Raw genomic sequence first — 24,870 nt, forward strand, 5'->3', positions numbered from 1 at the left:
GCAAGTACTTTATCAATCAAGTGTAGTATCGGTGCGATTTACACTATCCGATAGTTACCGGTTTCCTTTATTAACAATGAGAGTGTAACAGGATGATCTGAAACTGACGGACATGTTCTAATCCCCCAGGAATGTGGCCCCAGGCAGACAGTCCTGCAGTGGCTGGGTTTACTTTACATAGCTGTGTTTTAGTTGGTATCTGACAGTGTCTGCTTTAATAATGGTGCTCCCCTCCCTAGCCCCAATGTAGGTACCCCGATATCAGATTCTCCCCAACATTCCCTCCCTTGGCCTCGAAAGAGGCCACACACCCTTAAAGTATGGGGGTACATCGTGCCCTCCTTTAGTTGTAAAGTGAAGTGTCAGCCCGGAGATAGTGATCCTGCAAGGGTTGCAAAGGAAGACAGATAAGTCAGCCACGGAGAAGGGGTGTGATGGGGTTAAGGTAACAAGGGGTTGGTGTCGGGAGGGAGAGGTAGAGATGTGTCGGTGCGGGAGTTAGGTCTGCAGTCCACGGAACATCGAAAGGTAAATTTAGGTGGCTAGCAGTTGTCTCAGGCTCGGCAGTGATCAGAGCACAGCGTACTGTGGCCTGGTCATGATGTAGAGTAGAGAACTTCATCGGCACATCAGAGGGCACAGACATGGACCGAGAGAGAGTGGTGTAGAGCAGGGCCACGAGTTGAGACTGAGCCTGGTTTAGGTGTGCCCTCATCCGTGTGGGGTCACCCGCCATTGGCTAACCAGTCGTCACTCTACCGGGTGTTGGCCTGCTGCTGGTCAGTGTCGATGCGAGGCGAATTCGTTCAGCGAAGTCGGGTGATGTGACCATCGTAGGCGAGTCGTCGGGGCACACAGTAGTTTCTGATGTAGGCTGCCAGTAGACAGTGCTAGCGTAGAGACTGCCAATGAGTGAAGGCGTTCGTAGACTGTCGACCTAAGCATCCTCGGGGTATGAGGTTAGGATAGGGTAGGAGGGGGAGAGAGACGTAACGTTGCTGACTGACCGGGTGAGAGGAGCATGGAGAATAAGCACCGAAAGCGCGTGTACGCTGCTCAAGGCAAGAGCAGCAGGCATCACTGCAACACAGCAGGGGTGTCCTGCTGGTAGTGAGAGACAGTGGCTGGTGAGGGAAGTCATTGGGACTTCTGGAATGGCAGGGCCTTGAGAAGTGTACACAGAAATAACCGCGAATGATCGAAGTATCCCATCCCAGGTTAATGGAAGTTTTAATGTGCAGGAGATGCAGTGAGGCAAAGTGTAGCAGTAGGTTAGAGTGAAGGGGCCTCGGGAGATGGGGTAGTCAAATTCGTGACAGCCATAATAGTTCAGGATGTAGAGGGGAAATCGTAAACCGTAGTACGGGTCGCACAGGAAGATGCTGTGCGTTCCGGCCGAGAAGTTTGGGAAGTGGACGTATCAGGTGAATGGTGTAGCACTACGGCCTGGTAGATGGGTGTAGGGGAGGCACTGCCAGATAGAGTACGGTCAATCGTGCGCGAAACAAGCGCTTTTAGGCACGGAACTCCACAGCATGCACAAATAATGATAATGGCGAATGAGATGCACAATCCTAGAGCAGCTTGAGCTAGAACAGAACCCCATTTGCCAAAAGTGGAGTTAAGCCAGTTGAGAACGGGGTTCGAAACGCCGGACTGATGTTTTAGTTCTGTGGCCAGGGCTCGTAGTTTAACGAGGGTGGTGGTAAGTTTGCCATCCGGGCCGGTGTTATTAGCAATGGCTGTGCAGCAAGTGGCACCAAAAAGGGCACAAATACCTCCCTTTTCGGCTAACAGCATGTCCAGAGCCATCCTGTTTTGCAAAGTCATGAGGGAAGACTGTGCGAGTTGCTCATGGATGGCATCAACAGCATCTCGGGTCAGATTAGTGAGTCGTTGCATATTGTAGTGGAGGAGGTTGATCCAGTTAACATTTTTGTTCACCGTGATAGGGAAAATGGCGGAAAAAAGGGGGGAAGCTCTCAAAACCAGCGGCAACCTCATCCACCAGTTTGTACTCATCAGGGATATTCCTTGCCTGCCCGATAGCATCAATCCATACTCCGTCGGAGTTGGTGAGGGCCAAGAGTGGGTCAGCTGCGCGTTTGCGTCAGGTTGAGGAAGTGAGGCTTGGTGGTGGGTCGTTAAAAGTGTACTCCCCGGGGGCCCGTGGGGATATGAAGAGGGGAACGTTAAGGGTGACAAGGACACAGGTGCCGTCCCAGTTGAGAGGCAACCAATTGTAGAGAACGTGTCCTCCACAGTACCACCACAAATCTGCGCGGCTTACTGTTAATGTGCCTGCTTGTCGTCCAGTAAGCGGCCAGGTCCTGGCGAAGGCTGTACGGCTGACTGAGCCAACTGGGTAACCCGTGGTGATCGGTGGGGGATTGACGAAGCAAGTGAAGTTGGATAGCAGGTGCATAATAAAGTTGGGAGGGGTGACATTTGCTGGCGACATAGGGAAATACTGTTCACATGATTTGCACCCGGGCGTAGGTATCGTGTTGGACATTATGTCTAGAGCGCAGGCAATGTGACCATCCTCAAATGGGGTCCGACTCATTATGAGACCCGGCCTCCCCCCTGCGCACACCCAGCAGTGGTCGTGGTCTGCTTGTCGCGAGTACTGGATGACTTGGTTCAGCCAGGTGTTCGTTTCTACATACCCGGTGGCAAGAGCGATCTGCTGTCGGGGGTCGATCAGCTTATTGATATTGCGTGAATCAAACTCTGCAACCGTACGTGTTGCAGGACGCAGGGGGTGGTTGTTTTGGGGTAGAGGTGGTGCGGGGCGAGTATACACGACAGTGGGCATGGACAAATTTATCCTGATAATCCCCTCCGGATCTGTGCCAGCGACTGCGACCCCAATTGTTAGGTAGAGTACCCTAGCGTGGTCGACGTGGGAGTTGTCAGGGTGGTGGTTTTTTGCCCAACAGGTGTCAGGTGACCAGCCTGTCATAATCATAGGGTTCGTGAGCCCGGGTGCGATACGGAGGAGCAAAGGGTTCCTCCGAGCTAGCGAAGTGGAGACATGACCTCTCCTTAGGGTGATTTTTTGAGTGAAATTTAGGTATTCGGGGCGCTTTGGGGAGCTGGTGTGAATCTGACCGCACCAAACGTCATCCCATGAGGAACACATACGGCGGGTGCGGATGTTTTTAGGGGATCCGTAGCACTTATTCAGGATGCCAGGGTCGAATGAGCAGGGGCACATATAGACGCTGTAGGGCGTCCAACCTGCTTCGTAGTTAGGTCCGCCACAATTGATAACATCACAGAGGTCAAATTGGAAGGTCATGTCTCGCACAGGTTCAGCGTTGATGACTACAGATGCGCCACAAGGATCCTTTGGACCTTGCACAGACAGTCTTACCACCATGAAGAAACAGAGGCACCAGAGCGGCGGGCTATTCATTGTCATTGGCGTGCTCTTTGTCGGGCTCGACTTCCAGAATCGGGGTCAGCGTAGGGCTAGGCTTGTATGACCTGGAGCAATGCGAGAAATGGTGCCAGTTATTGTCCCCGTCCCGTCTCACTCGGAGGGCGCCAGCAGCAACCTCCACAACTGGGTAGGGGCCGTGCCAGCGTTTCTCGTCCCAAGTGTTGTGGCCCCCCTGCCGGAGGTAGACTGCATCCCCGTTCTTAAAGGGTGTGGGGATGCGGGGGGTGGCCTGTCTTGCGACCTCAATCTGTTTGGATATGAGCCGGACCATTTCGCCCAGGACCTGCATGTACTGGGTCATATCCTGATTCATAGCATCCCAGCGCGATTCCCAGTTTGGCGACGTACGGGGCCCAGGCATTGACCGGCCTGTTAGGATTTCATGGGGGGATAAAAAGGTGTCACCACTCTTCTCCTGTCTCATGGAGAATAGGGCTAAGGGGAGGGCCTGCACCCAAGTCATTGCAGTTCCCGCCATGACCTTGGCAATTTTTTCTTTGATTGTTCGATTCGCCCTCTCTACTAAACCTTGACTCTCAGGGTGGTAGACACTACCATAGCGATGGAGTATCCCTAACGTGGACTCAACCCGGGAGAGGTGTTCATTTTTGAAGTGTGTGCCGTTGTCCATACAAATTTTGAGGGGTACGCCATAGCGAGGAATGAGCTCCCTTGTGAGCCAATTAACGACCACCGTGGCATCCTCTGTTTTAGTAGGAGTCGCCTCAACCCACCGGGAGAACCTATCGACCACTACTAACATATATCTGTACTTATCGGGGGTCCTCCACTTAACCCCCATGTCAGCGAAGTCCATGCAAATCTCTTGCCATGGCCCTGTCGGGGTAGGGAAGTTTAGCATGGGGTGGGGAAGAATTCTCCTGGCGTTGTGTTCGTTGCACACGCGACATTTCGCTCTAAGATTCTCCATGTGCTCCCTTAGCCGGGGTGCCCAACAGTGCTGTTGAATGGCCTTCACTACGTGGGCGACGCCTACATGTGTTGGCCCGTGTGTCTCGGCAAAGAGAGTGGGCAGGAGTGCCCGTGGGGCCACTACCTCTCCGCCCGGGGAACGCCAGAGTGGTGTGTTGGAGCCGTCCAATAGAATATCCTGCCTGACTGCGCCCTTATTCTCCCATTCCTTGATCACAGCAGTGGTCGCTCGACTCTGCAGCTCACAGAGGTGCCTCATGGCATCGAGCGTAACCGCATCCCCCTGGGAGTCAGTGGTCCCCTGATCCAGAGGTGGCCGGCCCTGGGTGGTTCTCCCCGACCTAAGGGTCACCATTTGTACTGCCAGCTTGGCCGCCCTATCGGCCGCGTTGTTCCCCAGCGCTTCCCTAGTATGCAAGGTGGAGTGACCCTAAACCTTTACTACCGCTACCTCTGTCGGGCAATGGACCGCGCGGAGCAATCTGCGCAGGCATTGGTCGTGTTTTACTGGCCTGCCAGTAGTTGTGGTGAAATTGCGTCTGATCCATGCCGTGCCTTCTACTTGGACCGCGGTCCATGCATAGTTGGAGTCGGTGTAAATGTTGGCACGGCATCCCTGACTGAGTTCTAACGCTCTGGTTAGGGCTGTAATTTCAGCTAATTGGGCGGATGCAGGCTGTGGGAGTTCCCCAGATTGTATAGTGTCGTAGAGACCATCTGAGTCTCTGACCACAGCGTAAGAGGCTCGTATGCCATCTGATTCCCGGCGGCTACTGCCATCGGTGTAGAGATCCCAATCTGCGTCAGGCAGAGTTTCCGTGTGTAGACCCTCGCGTAACCTGCGCTCCTCGGCTACTCTGGCTATGCAGTCGTGAGGTTCAAGGGAACCCCCGTTTATTCCTACCATCATGTTTCTAGCGGTTCCTCTACTAGGTTTAAAGTTAATGTGTGGCGCTAAGAGCGCATCCTCAATTTTGACCTGGCGGCCAGCTGAGAAGCTGAATGAGTTGGAGGATAGGAAGGCACCTATGCTGTGGTCTGTGTGGATAGTGAGGGGGTGGCAGAGTACTAGATGGGCGGTATTAGTGACTGCTTTTGTAACAGCTGCCACGAATCTAGCACAGCCTGGCTGTCCTTGCTCAATCGGCTCTAGCTTACAGCTGTAGTAGCCTAACACTCGTCTGCAGCCCCTGTCCTTCTGGTACAAGACAGCGTTGACTATGCCGTCTGTTTCAGCGACATCTAGATGGAAGTCTTTTTGGTAATCGGGGTGGGCCAGGGTGGCAGCTGCTGCTAAAGCCTGCTTCACTTCCCCGAACGATTTCTCCCGGTCTGCAGTCCAGTGCAGCTGACTTTTGAGTCTTTTAGCCCCAACTTCCGTAATCATGTCTCTGAGAGGGGAGGTGATGGTGACAAAGTCGGGGACATACGTGCGGGAGTATCCACATAATCCCAGGAAAGACATCATGTCCTGTACAGTGGCAGGGGTGCCGTAGGAGAGAATTGCCCCCCGGTGTGCTTCCGAAAGTGTGGTGCCTCCCTTTCCTACCAGGCGTCCCATAAAGGATACCGATTTTTGGGCGATCTGGCATTTTTCACGTTTAACTTTGAACCCAGCCGTGACGAGGGTGTCTAGTAAAGAGCGGACTGCGTCCAAATTTTGCGTATCTGTCTCGCTAGCTATGAGTAGGTCATCAACATTTTGAATGACAGTGGTTTTGTCAGGGAGCGTCATTTGTTGGAGTATGGGGGTTAGGGCTGCACTGAATAGGCCAGGGGAGTCTTTGTAACCCTGCGGGAGGCGGTTGTACGTCTACCTTTCCCCATCAAAGGTGAAGGCAAACCATTCCTGGCAATCTGGGTGGAGTGGAAGGCAGAAGAAGGCGTTGGCTAAGTCTATAACCGAAAAGAACCGATATGCGGGCGTGAGTGCCTGCAGTGCAACATAGGGGTCCGGGACTTTCAGGTGGAGGGTTTCGGTGGCTTCATTTATTTTGCGGAGGTCATGGACCATACGCCAACCCTTGCCCAAGCCTTTAGATATAGGGAGAATTGGGGTGTTCCAGCCTCCTCCTTGGATTTGTCTGAGGACCCCTACTTCCAGCAGGCCCTTTATTGTCGGGCGAATACCGTCTTTCTGTTCAGTGGTGAGGGGATACTGTGCTATCCAGATACAATGCTGTATCGATGGTTTCAGTTGTAGATGAACCTCCCCTTCTAAGCGTCCAGTGTCCTGGGGATGGACCGTCCAGAGGACAGGGTCCGTGTCTTGCAGCAGTTGTGCCGCTCTCCAGTGGTCGACATTGTCTAGAAGGAGGGATCGATCTACGAGCACCTTCTCGTAGGTCCCTTCTTCTAAAACATCGATGGGCCGTCTCTGGAAACGACCGTCTAGGGACACCTCGTCAGCGCCTAACCCTGTCTTGTGGCACTGGCATTGCAGTGAGGCCAGGACCATGGGACCTAGGTTGTGGGCTTTAGATGTGGGAGCTACCGCAAGCGTGATGTGCGGGGCAGCTTGTTCCCCTAGCTGGTACCATTCATCCTGGTCGGAGCGGAGAAGGACCGTTGTGGCAATGCCTTCCTTGTCTGCAACGAGGTATGTGATTTGGACTGTGTCCCTGTTCTCACTCAGATGGGCATTGAAACGGTCGTCATATTCGAGGTCGTAAGGGGCCACATAATTCAAAGTGACGTGGTAGGGGTCCCTGGGGGGATGATACGTATGTGAGGCTGGAACGGATTGGAGCCACTCTGTGAACTCCCCCAACAGACCTTTGTGGCGTGAGACATACAGGAGGCGAAGCCAGTATATATTGATGGAGGTAGCCCGTGAGTCTTCTGAGGTGGGGGTGAGCAAAAACTGTCCCACGTCCCCTAGGTTCAGGGAGCGCTCCCCGGGCCAGAGGAGTCGCAGCCCTTTGGGTGAGCAGTGGATACAGACGCCTAGCTTCGTAAGGGCATCCCGCGCCAGCAGGTTGACTGGGCACTTAGGGGCGAGGAGCAGGGGTATGGTGATTTTTTGGCCTCCGATAGTGATAGTGGCTGGCCTAGTGTAGGGTTGATGTGCAGTTGTCCCCGAGAATCCCACAGTTTCCTGTACCCTGTCAGATAAGGTGAGTCCCCTCGGCAGCCTGTTGATGGTGGATGCAGATGCCCCAGTGTCAATGAGGAAGAGGAATTGTTCCCCGCATACTGAGGCGCGGATCATAGGGGGCAGGCTCGGGGGTGTTGGCTCGGGGCACAGGGGACTGTAAGATTCTCGTGGGCACCGTCAATAATCCCCGTCGGACCACTGGGAGTGACCGTAGTCTTCGTGGTGCCGTGTCATTGCGCCCTGCGCTAAACCCTGCAGTCTTCTGCCCCTGGTCTGATCCCAACCACTCATTCTAGCTGCGTCCCTGGGCCTGGTGTCAAATTGTTGCCTGTCTCCTTCCCCGTTGCGGGGTATTGAGTAGCGAGGCGTAAAGTGGTTCTCATTGTGCGTGTGGCACTCGCGGGCAAGATGTCCGGATTTGTTGCAGGACCAACAACGAATGTTGCGGCTGCAGTCATTGGAATGGTGGTCTGTTCCCTTACATTTCCAGCAGCGGGTAGGCTGTTGGCCCCTCCTGGGCGGCCGCAGAGTGTCGGCCGCTAATTGCGGTCGCCTGTCATGGGGGGGCAGGTCATGGTCCTCATTGTCAGCCCTATCTGGGATGAAACGTGGGGGGCCCTTGGGTGCACGAGGTTGCTGTGAGCTGTACATTTGGGCGGCCGGCGAGACGAGGTCTCGCGCCGCGCCCTTAGCCCCCACCTGCTCTAGGATTTTGCCAAACTGCTCCATGAGCTGTACTGTTGTCTTAGTGACCTGCCCTTCGGCTTTCATCTTTTCAGAGGTACGATATCTTGTCAGGTAGTGGTGGACCTGCTTCCTCCATAAATCATCCTTCATTGAGTCCACCCCTACAAGGTCCTTTAGCTTGCTCTGTACTGGGGCGGGGAGTCCCTCAGTTACTCCCTTCCGAAAATGTGCCGTGGCCAAGGGGGAGCTGTCTGGTCTTTCCCCTGTCCCTGTCTCCCAGAAGTCCCAAGCACGTGTTAGGTACTTGTGGATATCTTCTTCATCCTTTAGCCTGAGAGTCCCCAATGCATCGAGGGAAAAAGTGGTGGGGAAGCTATCTCGGAGGGAGCGCCAGACTATGTTTCGGTATCGGTCGAAAGGGGCGGTCTCATCGGATCGGGAGCACCTAGCCAGCCTTTCTGCCCTTACCAGTGCCTCTTCAGCCCGAACTCGCACCATGATTGTTCTGAAGTCAGCTAGGGCCAATTTTTCATGGCAGGTTTCCCTTTCAAAAGTAGCTATCCAGGCAGTCGCGCCGTTAGCAATTGGTGGGCGATTTCTGACTAGGGCATCCAGATCTGTTCGTGACCAGGGCACATATTTGTCGACACCCACACTAGTGGCCAGGAGAGGCGCCTGGAGAAGCGGGGTGGTGTCCGCGGTGTCGTGTAAGGGGCTGTAGTTGGCTCGCGGGATGGGTGTGTAGGAGTGAGGTCCCAAATACCCCAGGGCCTCATCCTCATCATCTGAGACGGCATGGTCAGGTGGGGCGGAGAGCTTACCCCCACCTTTCACAAGCTTGCCCTGGAGGTGTGTTCCGCGGATAATGAGAGTGTTATTGTCTGGTGCTAGGGGAAAGTCCCTCCCTTGGGGCTTGGGAATCGTATGGGTTACCGGGTCGGCCCTGATGGAGTGCTTTCTCATGACAGTAAGGCGGTCATGTCTCCCTTGGAGAGGTGGTTTTGGCGTTGGGAGGATCTCCTGCTCTAAGACAGGGGTGTGTTCGTCCCCCTGTACTTTGATCTGTTGGACTTCCCATTTGTGTGGTAAGGTCTCGGACTGGCCGAGATCGCACAGGTTGGTTGCAGGAGCCCCGTATCGGTTTCCATGCCGGCGGCAACCAATCGGGTCAGGAAGTTTAATTTTTTCCCATGGCTATTGAGGACATTTTCCAGTCGCTGTGTCCTACGATCAGCGGCTGGGTCCTCATAGGCGATGTTGCCGTCCACGAGCTTGACTACAGGGGCTTGTAGGGTCGGCCCTACGTAAGATGGTGTATTCGGGGCAAGTGGCGCATTGTGTGCTGTGGTCGGGACTGTGGGGGATACAGGGGAAGTAGATGGGCCTGATTGGGGGAAACTGTAAGGGGGCGGGGGACTGGGCTTGAGCAGTTCAGCTGGGGCAGGATGTAGGATAGTGGGCGTGTGAAGGGTAGGGGAAGGGGTTAAAGTGGGGCCTGGTTGGGAACCCACTCAGGCTCATGCTCCGGGAGGGGGTCGTGTTCGTTCTTAGCAGTCTTCTCAGCTGGCGGGGCAGGCAAATGGACCAGAAACCTTACTAAGAGCTCCCGGCGGTAGACAGATTCGTCATCTGCTGTAGCAGGAGGCTTTGACAGAGTAAAAATGGTTTTCTTAGTCTTATCTTTTCTCTCCGTCAAGGTGTGTATATTGGCCTGGAAGCGTTCAAAATTTGCTGGTGTGAAAAAGGGCTAGTGATCCTCAGGGAACCAGTCTTTGTACCGCCACAGCTTGAGGGTATTGTCGAGGTAACGGAGTTTCCGCTGAGCATCTTTGGCGGTGTTATTCTCTCTTATTTGTGTACGAATTTCGTCCAGCACCTTTCCCGTAAGGGGCTGAGGTGCCGGGGTTTTCGGGAGTGGGGTGTGTTCACTGGCGTGTGCATCAGGTGGAATGGAAACGGTGGCAGTGAGGTGGTGCAACTCTCGGGCAGGGGCGTCCGAGATGACTGGGGCTGTGGTGGAGGTACAGTGGCCCCCTTGCCACTGTGGGATGAATGTGATTAACAGTTTCGTTTTCCAGCCCGGGGATTTTTCGGCGGTCGGTGGTGCCCAATCAGTAGGGGGTTTCCCTAGGGCTATTGTTTGCCGCGCTGAATACTGCGGCGAGAGTAGGAGACCGTTTAAAATTTTGGTCATTAGCGCCGTATCTGTGAAGGTCTGTTTTAGTCTCGTCAATATCAGGCCCGTTTGGGCGGGCGCTTGGTTAAACACTTGATCCCGTGCTGTCTTGTGCACTGTTACACTGTCCAGTAATAATTGGGCATGCCAAGTTACGTCTGTGCCGACCGTGAGGTGCCACCAGGGCACTCCGGGGCGTAATGGTCGAAATTGGGTCATTTTTGGTGGTCCAAAGTTCAAGTCCCCCATGACGGATCTCATCTGGTGGGTACTGCTTTAAACCCAGTGCGTTTTTCAAAAGCCTGACCTTCGCGTGGCAGATTTCTGCTCTTAACGACCGGTCTAAGGCAAACGCCTGTGCAGGTAAACCCTAGCCAGGAGATGAGATCCGCCCTCTGTCCCCTTAGGATGCTAGCAGCGAGTGTGTCTATCGATAGTTGTCGGAGTTAAAGTGCTTAATAAAAAGAGAAAGGATCCAATCAGTCAAGTGCGGTCAGCGCTGTCTTAATTAATTTCACAAAGCGTCCAGGCTCCGTAAGCCACGCTTTTACCTTAACTCAGAAAGCTGCGTCCAGGATCCGAAATCCACGCATAAACTTTATTGAAAAACCCGCGTCCAGGTTCCGAAATCCACCCGTAAAACTGAAACTCAAAAACCGCGTCCAGGATCCGAAATCCACGCGTAAAACTCAAACTCAAAAAACTGCGTTCAGGATCCGAAATCCACGCATTAACTTAACTCAAAAACCGCGTCCAGGATCCGAAATCCACGCGTAAAACTCAAACTCAAAAAACTGCGTCCAGGATCCGAAATCCACGCATTAACTTAACTCAAAAACCGCGTCCAGGATCCGAAATCCACGCGTAAAACTCAAACTCAAAAAGCTGCGTCCAGGATCCGAAATCCACGCATTAACTTAACTCAAAAACCGCGTCCAGGATCCGAAATCCACGCGTAAAACTCAAACTCAAAAAGCTGCGTCCAGGATCCGAAATCCACGCATTAACTTAACTCAAAAACCGCGTCCAGGATCCGAAATCCACGCGTAAAACTCAAACTCAAAAAGCTGCGTCCAGGATCCGAAATCCATGCGAAAACTCAAACTCAAAAACTGCACATTAACTTAAGGCTAGCCATGGATCAATTAGTCAATTCAGTACCGCGAAAACAGGCAGGTATTAGAGAAGAAGTGAGAAAATAGCTTACCAGTATGGACTCTGCAACGTTGCTGCCAAACTGAATTAAAAATACTGTTTGTGTTGTTGAGGATCAGGGAGCAGACAAAAACTGACTAACTAAAAAATTTTACCTACTGGAAGTCTTTGCTTTAACAGGCGCTTCCTCACCTTTTAAACGTTCGGTCGAAAGTTTGTCTGCCCTCCGGTCCGCCAACGTGGCCAACTTGAGGTCGTCTCTTTCCCTTCCCACGGTCAGGCTCACCATCTGTTGAGACGGAAACCGAATGGTCTCGTCTCTACGTGTTCGTTGGAAGGAGAGATCAAACCGGCTAGAGTTTGGAGCAAAAACACCGTTTATTACAGAATCAAAACTGGCACACTATACAACGAATTCAAAAGCATGCAAATTCGTTGGAGAAGGCGTTCTGTTCTTCCTTTCGGATCTGGTGCAGTTATACTTCGCGCTTCCTCGAGTTCCCGGTCAGGTTCCCCTTGTTCGGCTCTTTCATTGGTCGGTTCACCTGTCTGTGAATGGATTAGTGTCTCTATTGGCTGCCCCGAGATACCTGTCCAACTCCTGCTGTGCCGAACAATGGGTAGACATCCTGGGTTCGGCAGTTTCCGGTCTTGTAAATTAAAAGTTTATTGTTTGGAAGGGTTTCCTCATTGCCATGCGTCTGGCTGTCTGGGCGTTCACAATAGTTCTCCATAGTTGAATATAGAGATATTATCATTTAACATAGGACCCGAATGAATTTGACATCAGCGGAGGCATTAGCAAGTACTTTATCAATCAAGTGTAGTATCGGTGCGATTTACACTATCCGATAGTTACCGGTTTCCTTTATTAACAATGAGAGTGTAACAGGATGATCTGAAACTGACGGACATGTTCTAATCCCCCAGGAATGTGGCCCCAGGCAGACAGTCCTGCAGTGGCTGGGTTTACTTTACATGGCTGTGTTTTAGTTGGTTTCTGACAGTGTCTGCTTTAATAATGGTGCTCCCCTCCCTAGCCCCAATGTAGGTACCCCGATAGCAGATTCTCCCCAACAGAAGGCACAATTCCAGCAGCGTGCACCAACTACAAGATGCACTGGAGTGAGTCATCCTGGCATTTTTGACAGGACCTTCAAAGCTGAACATCTATCAGGATGATGTATTGAAACGCCACTATTTGCAAGTTACCTACCAATGCACATAGCACCCTGACTTGGAGAGATATCAGTGATAAACTCATTGAATCGTGAAGCGGTCTTGATGGGCGAAGTTTTATACTGCAGCCCTCTATCTTTTATCTTACAATTTTAAACAACGTTGATTCATGCAGGGATCAGACTTGTGCTCAGTCCTTTTGCTGTTCCGTAAACTGCAAAAGGTCTACTATTCTACACAGACTGTGGTCGACAACAGAAAATATCCAAAAACCCTCTGAATCAACTGATTCCCCTCAAGATTAGAGTGGTGCTGGAGAAGCACAGCCAGACCGGCAACATCTGAGGATCAGGAAAAATCGACATTTCAGGCAAAAATCCCATCGTCACTCATGAAATTGGGAGCCTATCGGGTGGAGAGATAAATGGAAAGGTGGGGGGGGGCTCTGGAGAAGGTAGCTGCGAGTGCAGTAAGTGGTTGGAGGTTGGGCTGAAGGTGAAATGTCACTGAAGAAGGTGGAGCGGATAGGTGGAGATGAAGATACACAGGTGGGACAGGTCAGGAGGACGGTGTTGAGCTGGAAGGTTGGAACTGAGGTAAACTGGGAGGAATGGGAATAAGAAAACTGATGAAGTGCACATTGATGCCATGGGGTTGAAGGGTCCCAAGGCAGAGGATAAGGGGTTCTTCATCCGGGCGTCGGTTAGTGTGGCACTGACGAAGGAGGAGGCCCAGTACCTGCATTTACTCTAGAGAGTGGGAGGGGGAGTTAAAATATTTGGCCAAGAAGCATATGGGTTGATTCTTGCAGGTATCCTGGAGTTGTTCTCTGAAGTGCTGTGAGAAGACATCCGGTTTCCCCAAATTAAAGAAGACCACATCGGGAGCAATGGACGCAATAAATGACATGTGTGGAAGTGCAGGTGAAACTTTGATGGATGTGGAAGACTTCACTGGCGCCTTGGACGAGGTGAGGGGGAAAGAAATGGGTGCTGGTTTGGCAATTCCTGCGGTGGCAGGGTAAGATGCCGTGGGGATGGGTGGATCCTTGGAGGTCGTGAACTTGACTAGGTAGTTGCGGGGTGAATGGTCTTTGGGGAAAGTGGTTAGGCATGGGGAGGCTCATATATCCCTGGTGGTGGGGTCCGTTTAGATGTGGATTATCTGTCGGCAGATGACGTGATTTATGCGGAGGTTGGTGGGATGGAAGGTGAGGACCAGGGTGTTCTCTCCTTATTGTTGTTGGAGTTATGGCGTTCATGGGCAGAGGTGCGGGGCATGGATCAAATGTATTGGATGGCATTTCAAACCCATGGGAGGGGAAGCTCTGGTCTCTAAAGAAGAAGGGGATCTGGTATGTTCTGTGTTGGAAATGCTCCTTTGGGAACAGATGGGGTGGAGGCAGAGGAATTGGGAATGCAGGGTAGCATTTCTGCAGGAGGTTGGAGTGTGTGGAGGTGTAATCCAGATAGCTGTGGAAATCAATTTGTTAGTTAAAATAATGTCAGTAACACTGACCACCTGGGATATCTTTCCCTCCCCACCCCTATCCACTTGGAAATAAGACAGTTCCATTCACAAATACCTAGTCAAGTTCACGCCCTCCAAGGACCCACCCTCCCATCCCAGTACCTTCCTCTGCCACTGCAGGATTTGCAAAACCTTCGCCCACACCACTCCCACCTCTGTCCAATGCCCCAAAGGAGACTACCACAACTATCAAAGTTTCCACTGCACTACCACACATTTCATTTGTTGTATCCATTTATCCAGATGTGGTCACTGCTAAATTAGGACTGCAGGACACCTTCTTGCAGAGTGCTTCAGAGATCCTCTCCAGGACACCCGCAACAATCAAACGCAATGCCACGAACACTTCCACTCCCACCACCCCACCGAGGACATGAAGGTCCTGGGCCTCCTCCACTTCCACCCCCTCACCATCCGACGCCTGTTGGAAGAACGCCTCACCTTTATCCTCGGGACTGTTGGGGCGTCGGGGTAATTCAGTACTGGGGTGCCTTAGGTTGGGGTTAAACAATGTGCTATTAGTACTACAGCAGACATTGTCAGAATCTGTCCCTAAAGGGTTAAACACAGCCATGCAGGGAAACTAACAATTGCAAGACTATCTGTCTGGGACCACATTCCCTGATGATTAGATCAGGTCAGCCAGAACCTGGGAATTCAAAACCAACAAAGGAAAACCGGTAATAGTTGAAAGGTGTAAATTATACCATCAAAACAGAGCATGGATAAATTGAATGCCGATGTCCCCGATGACGTGAATCCCCATTGAAACCAACGATAAGTTATAATGACTGTTGATCAACCTTTGTAGAACTATTGTCTCAGTCAGGGAATACGCCTAGGCAGAGAGACGCATAGTAATGAACTTAACTGACTAAACAATGGACTACTAATTACTGGGACGGAAACTACCGGACCCATGAGGGCTGAATCATTGTACAAGCACAGTAGGGGTTCGACAGGTATAGTAAGGGTTTTGACAGGCACCTCAGTATGGCCAATGAGAGTCCAGGTCCACTCGCACACAACCGAATGGGCCAACGAGGAGGCCTGATGAGGAAGGTGGAACTGGACACTCAGAGGAGCAGGGTTTAAAATATCGTCGGGTCCGCGAGGGAATTCAGAACGCGCGCCTTCTCCGGTGAGCGAAACCCCTCACTGTACAATTCGCTCTCGGAATAAAGAAATCTTTGTACCTTTTGAATCTGGCCTGGTGTCTCATTCCTCTGAAACGAGCACGGGGTCGGCAGTCCCGACCTAACAGGACCCTATAACCCCATGGCATCAATGTGGATTTCACCAGTTTCCTCAGTCCACGCCCCCCCCCACCTTAATATATATCCAATCTTCCAGCTTGGCACCTGTCTTACCTGTCTATCTTCTTTCCACTCTATCGTCTCCACCCTCTTCTCTGATCTATCATCTTTGTCCACACCTCCATCCACCTATTTCACACTTAACTAGATTCTCCCCAGCGCCACCCCTTCCCATTTATCTCTCAACCCTCGAAGCTCCCAGCCTTATTTCTGATGAATGGCCTCAATCCTACTAGAATCTTGACTCTGATCTCGTATCTTCAATAAGCACTTCCGTCCAACTGATTCCCCTCTCCATTGATCTTCAGCGATCGTGAATGTTCACTCTAAGATCTCTTTGTCGGTCTACCCCACACAGAATATTCACTGTTATTGGATCTTCTCCACAAATTCATTAACACTCATTAATCTGGATTCAATGCGATTCGCCATTTTACCTCTCCAACTGACTGATAAATCCCTGCAGTCCCTGGCTTTCTTCGTCACGAGTGAATGCGTGGAACAAAGTTTTCAACCAGTGGGTCATTGAAATATGGAACTCGGTTTATGCAAGGAACTGAGAAACAGAAATCCACATTAGTTTCTGAAGTATCCAGATGTGAATTTATGATGCCAAGACAAATAAGGCTTTGGTCAATTGGTTTAAAAAGGAGTTAGGATAGTGAAGCGATTGTTATTGAACAGTACAGATATTCTGTTCCTAAGTGCGGGTTATTAATACCTGTCCTTCCATTCTCGAAGTGGCATGTCACAGGTAACACTGTGCTGTCTGAATCAGCGTGGGGAACTATTACATATCCCGGGGAGACAGAGTGACAGTGGAAGTACAAAGATGTTACATCTGCAAGCTGTACCTAGTATCCGTGTTGGAATGAAAATCATTCGATAATTTTGCTTCGTACTTATAGCAGGAACCTCAGGAAGGTATACATTCTATTGCATTTTCCACACGAGCTCATCCCACTGAATACCACCCATTACCGACAGTAGGCAGGAAAATTTCTCTCTATGCACCCTGGTCCTATCCTCCTTAACCCCCAGCACATCCCCACATGACACCATTCCGTGAAATCACAGAAGTTATAATGCTGCTCGTTTATGATGTCTCTCCTCATTGTGTCAGGTTCCATTGACTTGTCTGACAATCAGTCACTTTAGCAAACTACATTTCCAATTCACAATGTGATATCGTGTAGATTGGGGAGAGTCAAAACGGAGTGGGTGACAAACGGGAGTACACCTACGTTCTGTCTGCAAGCTAAAAAAGACACTGAGCTTCCAGGTTCCTGTTACTGCAACATCCCACTGTGTTCCCATCCCTTCATTTCAGTTTGGTCTGCTGCAGAGCTACCGGAGAGCACAGCGTGAGTTGGAAGAGCCGCACGTCATTTCCTACTGAGATACCGTGCAATCTTCAGTACCCAACGTCGAGTCCTATCATTTTAGACGCTGTCCAAGTTCTTTCACGTTCCTGCCACACATACACATATCATTCGTTCCAAAGGTGGATCGTTTGGCTTGAAAATCTCTCCCCAGATTGGACGAACTGGAGTTGTCTTTCTTGGAGCAGAGGAGATTGAGGGGGTCATGATTAAAATGTACATAATATTGAGGGATATGGATAGCGTAGACTGAAATACATGTTTCACTTTGATGGAGATTTCAATCCCGGGAGCCATCGATTTAAGGTCAGAGGCGGAAAGATTACAGAGAATGCGTGGAAATATGTTTTCAAATAGTGGGTGGCTGAAATCTGGAACACAGTGCATGAAAGGATCGGAGAGGCATACAAGGCTATGAGTCAAGTGATTTGAAAAGGAGTGAGGATAGTGAAGCGATTGTTATTGAGAAATACAGATACTCTGTTCTAAGTACAGATTATTAATACCTTCCATTCTCGACAGGACATGTCACAGAAAGGACTGTGCTGTCTGAATCTGCGTGGGGGAGCACTACCACTCCCGGAGAGACAGACTGACAGTGACCGTGCAAACCCGTGAGTTCTGTAAGCTGTACCTAGTGTCGGTGTTGGAATGAAAATCATCCAGTAGTTTTGCTCCTGAGTGAGGTGTTTACTTTTAGAAGGAAGCTCAGGAAGCTGTACATTTTACTGCCCTTTCCCCACTAACCCATATCACCGAATACCAGTACTATGCAGGACCAATTCTCTCTATACATCCTCGTCCAATCCTCCCTGACCCACAGCACTTCCCCATATGGCACCATTCCACGAAATCTCAGAAGGTGTAATGCTGCTGATTTTCGATGGCTCTACTCACTGTGTAAAGTTCCAGTGATTTCTCTGCCACTCACTCAATTTAGCAAACTACATTTCCTGCTCACAACATCACCTAAATCAAGGCTGGAGAGAGGAAAAACAGAGTGGATGACAAATTTGACTACACCTACGTTTTGTGTGCAAGCAAAAAATCCATGAGCTTCCAGGTTGCTGACACTGCAACATTCCACTGTGTTTCCATCACTTCATTTCAGTCCCTGGTCTGCTGCAGAACTCCCACATAGCACAGCGCAAGTTGGAAGATCGGCACGTCATTTCCTACTGACAGACTGCAACCTTCAGGATCCAACATCAGGTTCAATAATTTTAGACCCTGTCATCTTCTTTCAAGTTGCTGCCCGACCTACACGAATTATCAGTTCCAAAAATCTCTCTCCCAGATGCACTAGACCTGTTGATTTTGTTCTGATATTTCTGCTTTTTTTTTTGGAGAACTTGTTCTGTTCTGATCTCCAGACTTCAAGAAGCGTGTGTTTGCACGAGAGGGTGTTCAGATGAGATTTACCGATGTGTTGCCAGGGCTCGACCATTCCCAATGCGAAGATAGGTGGAAGTGAGGGCTGCAGGTGCTGAAGCTCAGAGTCGAAAGTGTAGTGCTGGAAAGGCACAGCACGCCAGACAGCATCTGAGGAGCAGGAGAAGCAATGTTTCTGGCATAAACCACCGCCATTCCATAACTACCTGATGTGTGGAGGAAAAATGTCTCATATTCCGCCTTCGGACCATGCAACCACAAGGGATAAATTTGAACTTGAACAATTCCTCATTGTACTTTTTTCTACATTATACCAATCGTAAGTCTCCAACTAGGCACTACTCTCTTGACCCGTCGATCAAACACCCCTCTGAACTATCACCTTATCCCTCACTTCTTACGGGAAGCGTTAATAACCAGGGATATAGCAAGAGAGAGGATATTCAGAGAAGTTTAAGGAAGAATGTTTACATCCTCAGAGTGTTGTATGTCTGGAACTCAGTGTTTGAACGTGTGGTAAAGCTAAGAGTCAGCAGAACATTTCCGGAGTATTGAGCCGAACACTTGAGGAGCTAGCCCTTAATGACGAGGTACTGGAAAGTGGGTCAAGGACAAACAGATGTTCGATGAAAGACTTGAAATTGTATCTTTGGGTGTAGCAAAATGGAGGCTAGCGCAGCTTTGTGGCGAAGTGAAAGATGTTTAAGACTTCCACTGCTTTTTGTTAAGATTGTGATTCAAAGTTTGTTTATTTGAGTCCCACCATATTCGAAGTTGAGAACATAGAACATAGAACAATACAGTACAAAATAGGCCCTTCGCCCCTCAATATTGCGCCGACCTGTGAACTATTCTCACTTCGTCTCCCTACATTATCCCAAAATCATCCATATGCTTATCAATTTCTTTCACATTTCAGCTGAATCAATGATTGTTCTACCGATGCATCGTCAATTCCAGTCATCTGGAGTTCTCGTCCTTGCTACTGACCAGAGGAGATTCCTCATCTTCTTGGTGGTGAGCTTTGAGGGAATCGTATCATTTGAAAGATGATCTGACCAGAATCGGCTGCTCATTCCCAAAACTCACTGCAGAAGCCCACTTCTAAAAACATTTCCCACCCACAGTTGCACTGATTTTTCGGTTTATTCAGTGTCTTTTATCCCTTTGAGTGACAGATTGATGTGGATGGGTTGGGAAAAGATATTGATGCGTTTGTTCAGCCATAATGATATCAAATGACGGGATAGCGCCGGCGGGTGAAATTGCCTCCCCTTGTTCCTCTCCCTGTCTGTGCTGTTTCTGACAGAGGAAATTAAACAATAACATGATGAGGACCTGTGAATACACACCATTGAATATCAAGGACCTCCCCGTTATCCCACTGCTCTCAGAGCTGGAATACACAACTTCTGTTGCAGCTTTAGATCAGACAGTGGAGGATTCTCCCAGGCGCTCTGTCTGACTGCATGCGACTTCACAAAGATTTCCAACTGGAGACATGGAGCAAACAGCCGTGTGTATATTGGATATTCAGGGGCAGATTTCCCCTTGCTGGGCTAGAGTTGTGGCCACGTTAATAAACATGAATTTAAGCGATTCTTATTATGCATTCTCATCATTTTACAAATTAAACTGAAATTCAATTTACTCTTGTTTAACATTCTTATATCTTTAGTATTCATGAAAACTGTGCAATGTCCTCGGATGTAGGAATGGTGAAGATTGATGATGAGTGCAGTATGTTTCATGTTGTCTGTATGAACTTTCAGAAGGAAGTTAGTGGAGTGTCTTTGAACAAATTCTGTGCCGAACTGTAGCCGACCGAATGAAAAGCCCTGTGACAGCGATAATGTAACATTGTCTGTAAACAGGACAGTGACCCATAGAAACGCAGCTTTCAATCAAGTCCAATTTGCACGACATTTTTCTGTGTCCCTTTCCTGAACCTGGTGCTCCAATAGTCACAGGTCAGTTCCTCCTCCTCTGCCTGAACTTTAATTTCAGAATTACAACAAAAGTAGAACAGGTTGGTCGAAGGTCCCAGAGGTACGAAGAACGCACGTTTCTGTGCAACAATTCATCATCCCTTAACAGCGTGTGAAATACTGCAACTGTAATTTCAATTATTATCTGAAGCTGCTTTTCCTGATGTTGATCAGGGATCATTGGAGCACCAAACTGAAGTGCATTTGAAATATAACGTCGAATAAAGCAGCATTTATTGTAAACCTTCAGCTTCTGATTTGTGGGACTATTCTGTATTTGGAAAATGTGTCAACTATCAGCCGGAAAGCTGTCCAAATTCCCCAGGCGATTATCTATCTATGGATCGAGAAACAGGGAATGTTTTAGCATGATGACATTTTTCAATTCTTTGACCCTCCACTGTATTCCATTCTTAGAAAGACTGTTAAACTCCTTTCATATTATCCCATTTGCTGCAAAGTCGCACAGTTCATTAAACTGTTCGAAATGAATTAGGTTTATCTCTTTGGGTAGATTGAATGTTGTCACTGAATCTGGTAAAGTCATAACAAATAGCTTTGCTGTTTTGCAGAACAGAGCGTTCAAACAGGAATAAGGATGAGTCTTTTCGTTGGGTTTTTCGCACAGAGATCAGTGAATATTAAATGGACTCAGTTCCGTTCCTGGTTATTGCGACCAAATGTTCAAGGCAACAGATGGCAATGATGCTGATGCTTGACATCGACAAGGCCATTCCTACTCACTAGAGTCACCATTGTATTATGGATCAGGTGAGTGGGAGAGACTATGATCGTCACGGAAACCTGAGACAGTGCGACAATTAATCTCACAATGTTAGTCTCACTCTATATCATAAACCAGTTAGCCAGTGGAATGAGCTAACTGGCTTCCATTTACTGCAAAGCTATAATAAACAGATCAGTATATTAACATGTTGTAGTAGTTCACGTAGAATCAACCGCGAAACTTTCAACACCACCAGCTCTTCTTACACAAAACTTCTCCATTTGCAGATGTTATACAATTTCTTTCCAATGAACGCTAAATAATTCGTGAGTGTGCCATTTTTTCATCCCCATCCAGGCAGCCCAGAATCCCTGTTCCTGTTAAATTCGCTCCTTGTGTGCCTGCACGTGGTTTTTCAAATATTCTGGAATCAGCTTCTAATTTGTTTTCTTTGCGAAAAATCATCTCCGATTTCAATAACTGTCAGAATAAAAAGTACTTGCTGTAAACTTCTTTGTCGTCCCTCGCCGGTTTTGAAGCTCTAACCTTTAGTTATACACTCACTTCAGCGATAGAATTTCCTCCTATTTACCCTTACCAACCTCACATAAGCTGAAAAACCTCCATTCGGACGAAACTCAATCATTCCTGATTTGTTCCGCATATTCTTCATCTTTTCCACCATCTCATTAAACTCCTTAATTTATTTTCTCTTGGCTTTATCTCCAAGTATATCTCATTTCCGTCGTCTCGAATGATTTTGCAATAAGGGAACTCTCACCATATCCTTCCTAACCACATTCCAACCTCAACCCCCGTGTACTTCATCATGTCTTTATATCCCAGTAAGTTTCGTCCTGAGAAATGATGTTAGGTCTAATTCAACTCATGATAACTTAACACTATACCTTGAAATCTCATTGCAGGTACAGGAAAGGTGTGAGCTATTTCACTTACAGCTGAATCGGTTGGCTGCAGCAACATTGGTTCAAATCGCAGTCACATATGTGAAAGTTGTACTCATTTTAGTTTCTTCTCAACGTATGCTGAAGTAACACAGTGAGGAATCAATTAATATTGTAAGACATACATAAGGAGACGTCTTAAATGTGAGGTTATGAGAACAGGGTAGTTTTGATTAACATAGACCAGAGATTATTCAAATCTCAGGCTCATGAGATTCACAGAGGGCGATGTTGAGCGAAATAGACTGTCTTGACAATTACCAGTGTTATGAAGTTGTGGGTGTAATATACCTTAAAGGGTGCTGAAATGGCTAGCGAGCACAAGGAGTCCAGAACAAAGTTACAACATAACATTTGGTCGAAACAACTAACAGCTTTGTTACATTGATAAAAAAAAACAAATTCGAATTCGCTTAATCAGTTTAAATTATGCCCCAATCACGTTTGAATATGGTATGTTAACAATGTTAAAATCAGTGAAACGAGCCGATGATTTATGGAACAAATATCAGACATGTTGAACAGTTATCCAGAGCGACAAAGAACAGCAAACAGTGCAGCTAAAAGTCCAACAGATGTCGGATGTTAGTAAGATCTCCGAGAGGTGACTATCTGGAGAAAGAGATTGCATAGAAAAAAGCACAGACGCCGAACTGGAGAGAAAATCTACTGAGGAAGATACAATGAGAAGATTCGACAACCGGCTGGTTTTTAAATTTGAATATTTTTTGTAAATATTAATGGGTTCGGGGATGTGGAAGGCTTTTCAGACCAGTATTGTGGAGCAGACGTTTAGTGACAGGTTTAGAGAAAGGACGTGTAAGTAGTTGTAAGTTAATTATTCTCTGTAAAATATAAAAAAAAGTAATAAAGTTGTTATTTTTAACTTTAAATACTAATTTTTTGCTATAGTTCTTTGCCTCCTGAATTTTAAAAGAATACAGCACGGGATGAATCCTTTCTGTTTTATTTGTTTACATTAGCAGAGGAGTTTACTCCGTTATGTAATACCAGTTTCTGTGGTTGCTGTGTTGTTTCGCTCAGTTGTGCATTTTGCCTCATGAACGATTTTGAAGTTATCCCCTCAACGCAAAAGTTGCGTGCTTTTGCACCATTGTACAAAAGTGTAGTGTGTCTAAGCAACAGGGCGCCTTACAATAACATCCGACGCTGATTCAATCTATCTATCCTGGTATTGATCCATGAAAGCAGCGCTGCGCACTCTCCTCGAGTTTGGAAAACAATTCCCTCAAAGATAATGTAACACCCCCACATTCAAGGGGATTTCATTCCATCGCCTTCAATTCCTCACAGAATCCGATTCAATAAGTTTAGTCCCTAAGTCATTTATTTGCTTGTGTTTAAATCATGTGAGCAAAGGGTCACAATTGGAGAGTGCTGGTCCCATAAAGCAGTGGTCAGACCATACTCTGTGCACTGTACTCTGCTGTTCATCATTTCACTAACAGCAAGTAGATGCATCTATGCTCTGTAAAATTTTCACGCCTGTTTTAAGAAGCAAGATAAACAGTCCCTTGTTCCTACTTTTGTTGTCACACAGACCAAGATTGTAAATGATGGAAACATGCACTAATTGAGGCAGTCTGCCCTCCCAAATCCCTTTTCTCTCCAGCAGGTGGTAAGATTCTGGTCTGAATCACTTTCTTCTGTGCCCTGTCACTCTGGGATGATGTGAGCTGTGAAAACTCTTCTCTAAGTTGGGGGCAACGTGGTAAAGTTTGTTCACATCAGGTGCAGTGTGCCTGAGCGACAGGGCTCTCTTCAGTAACATCGCATGCTGATTCAGATAGCAGAGCCTTGGCTGTGAATTCGATAAGTGCATAGACACTGTTACCGATCTCTTTCCCAGCATTTCTGCATTTTCTGTCTTTCTCAGATGGAATTATTTGAACAAGGTTCCCAAAAGAATATGAGTTCCTGTGCATGCAAGATCTCCCTTTTGCACAGCTTTCCAGAATTTCCATAACTCCAAATCCCACTGGCGGCACGGTGGCACGGTGGCACAGTGGTTAGCACTGCTGCCTCACAGCGCCAGAGACCTGGGTTCAGATCCCGACTCAGGCGACTGACTGTGTGGAGTTTGCACATTCTCCCCGTGTCTGCGTGGGTTTCCTCCGGGTGCTCCGGTTTCCTCCCATAGTCCAAAGATGTGCAGGTCAGGTGAATTGGCATGCTAAATTGCCCGTAGAGTTAGGTAAGGGGTAAATGTAGGGGTATGGGTGGGTTGCACTTCGGCGGGTCGGTGTGGACTTGTTGGGCCGAAGGGCCTGTTTCCACACTGTAAGTAATCTAATCTAATCTAAGTAATCTAATCTAGATGGCCCCCTCCCCCGCTGCAGAAGCCCGTGTTTGATAGGGAGCTAAAGCGCGCATTCACCTTGCTCTCCCACAACACCGATCGCCAATAGAAATGTGTTCGTCTAGCTGCCAGCGGGGCTAGTGCAGCCTCCTGGGAAACGGGAATCAGACTGGCAGGAGCTATTATGAAAACTCAGTGCTATGTTGACTCCGAAACAAAAGAAAAAACCTTTTTTTAAACAAAGAGACTCACCTGATTTTAGATCACGCTTAAGGAGGGATTTCTGGCTTGTTGGTTTTGGGTGTGATATTGCGTCAGGTGGGTGATGTATGTGCGAGAAGTTACATTTGCGCCCTGGAGTTTTGCATCCAGTCCCATTTTTGACTCAGAACGTATTATTTTGATGAGATCGAGGTCAGATCAAGACACCGAATCTTCAGGGCAGACACCAGCAGCTTCTTGTATGCCGTTACTAGACTGAGTAATGTAATATCCAACTTCAAATGATGCTGCTCCTGTTAATGTGCATCTTGCCGAGTGCACGTCCTGTACGGAGTAACCTGAATGTCTTGTTT

This window comes from Hemiscyllium ocellatum, chromosome 33 (assembly GCF_020745735.1).
Source record: "Hemiscyllium ocellatum isolate sHemOce1 chromosome 33, sHemOce1.pat.X.cur, whole genome shotgun sequence".
In the NCBI taxonomy this organism is placed as follows: Eukaryota; Metazoa; Chordata; class Chondrichthyes; order Orectolobiformes; family Hemiscylliidae; genus Hemiscyllium; species Hemiscyllium ocellatum.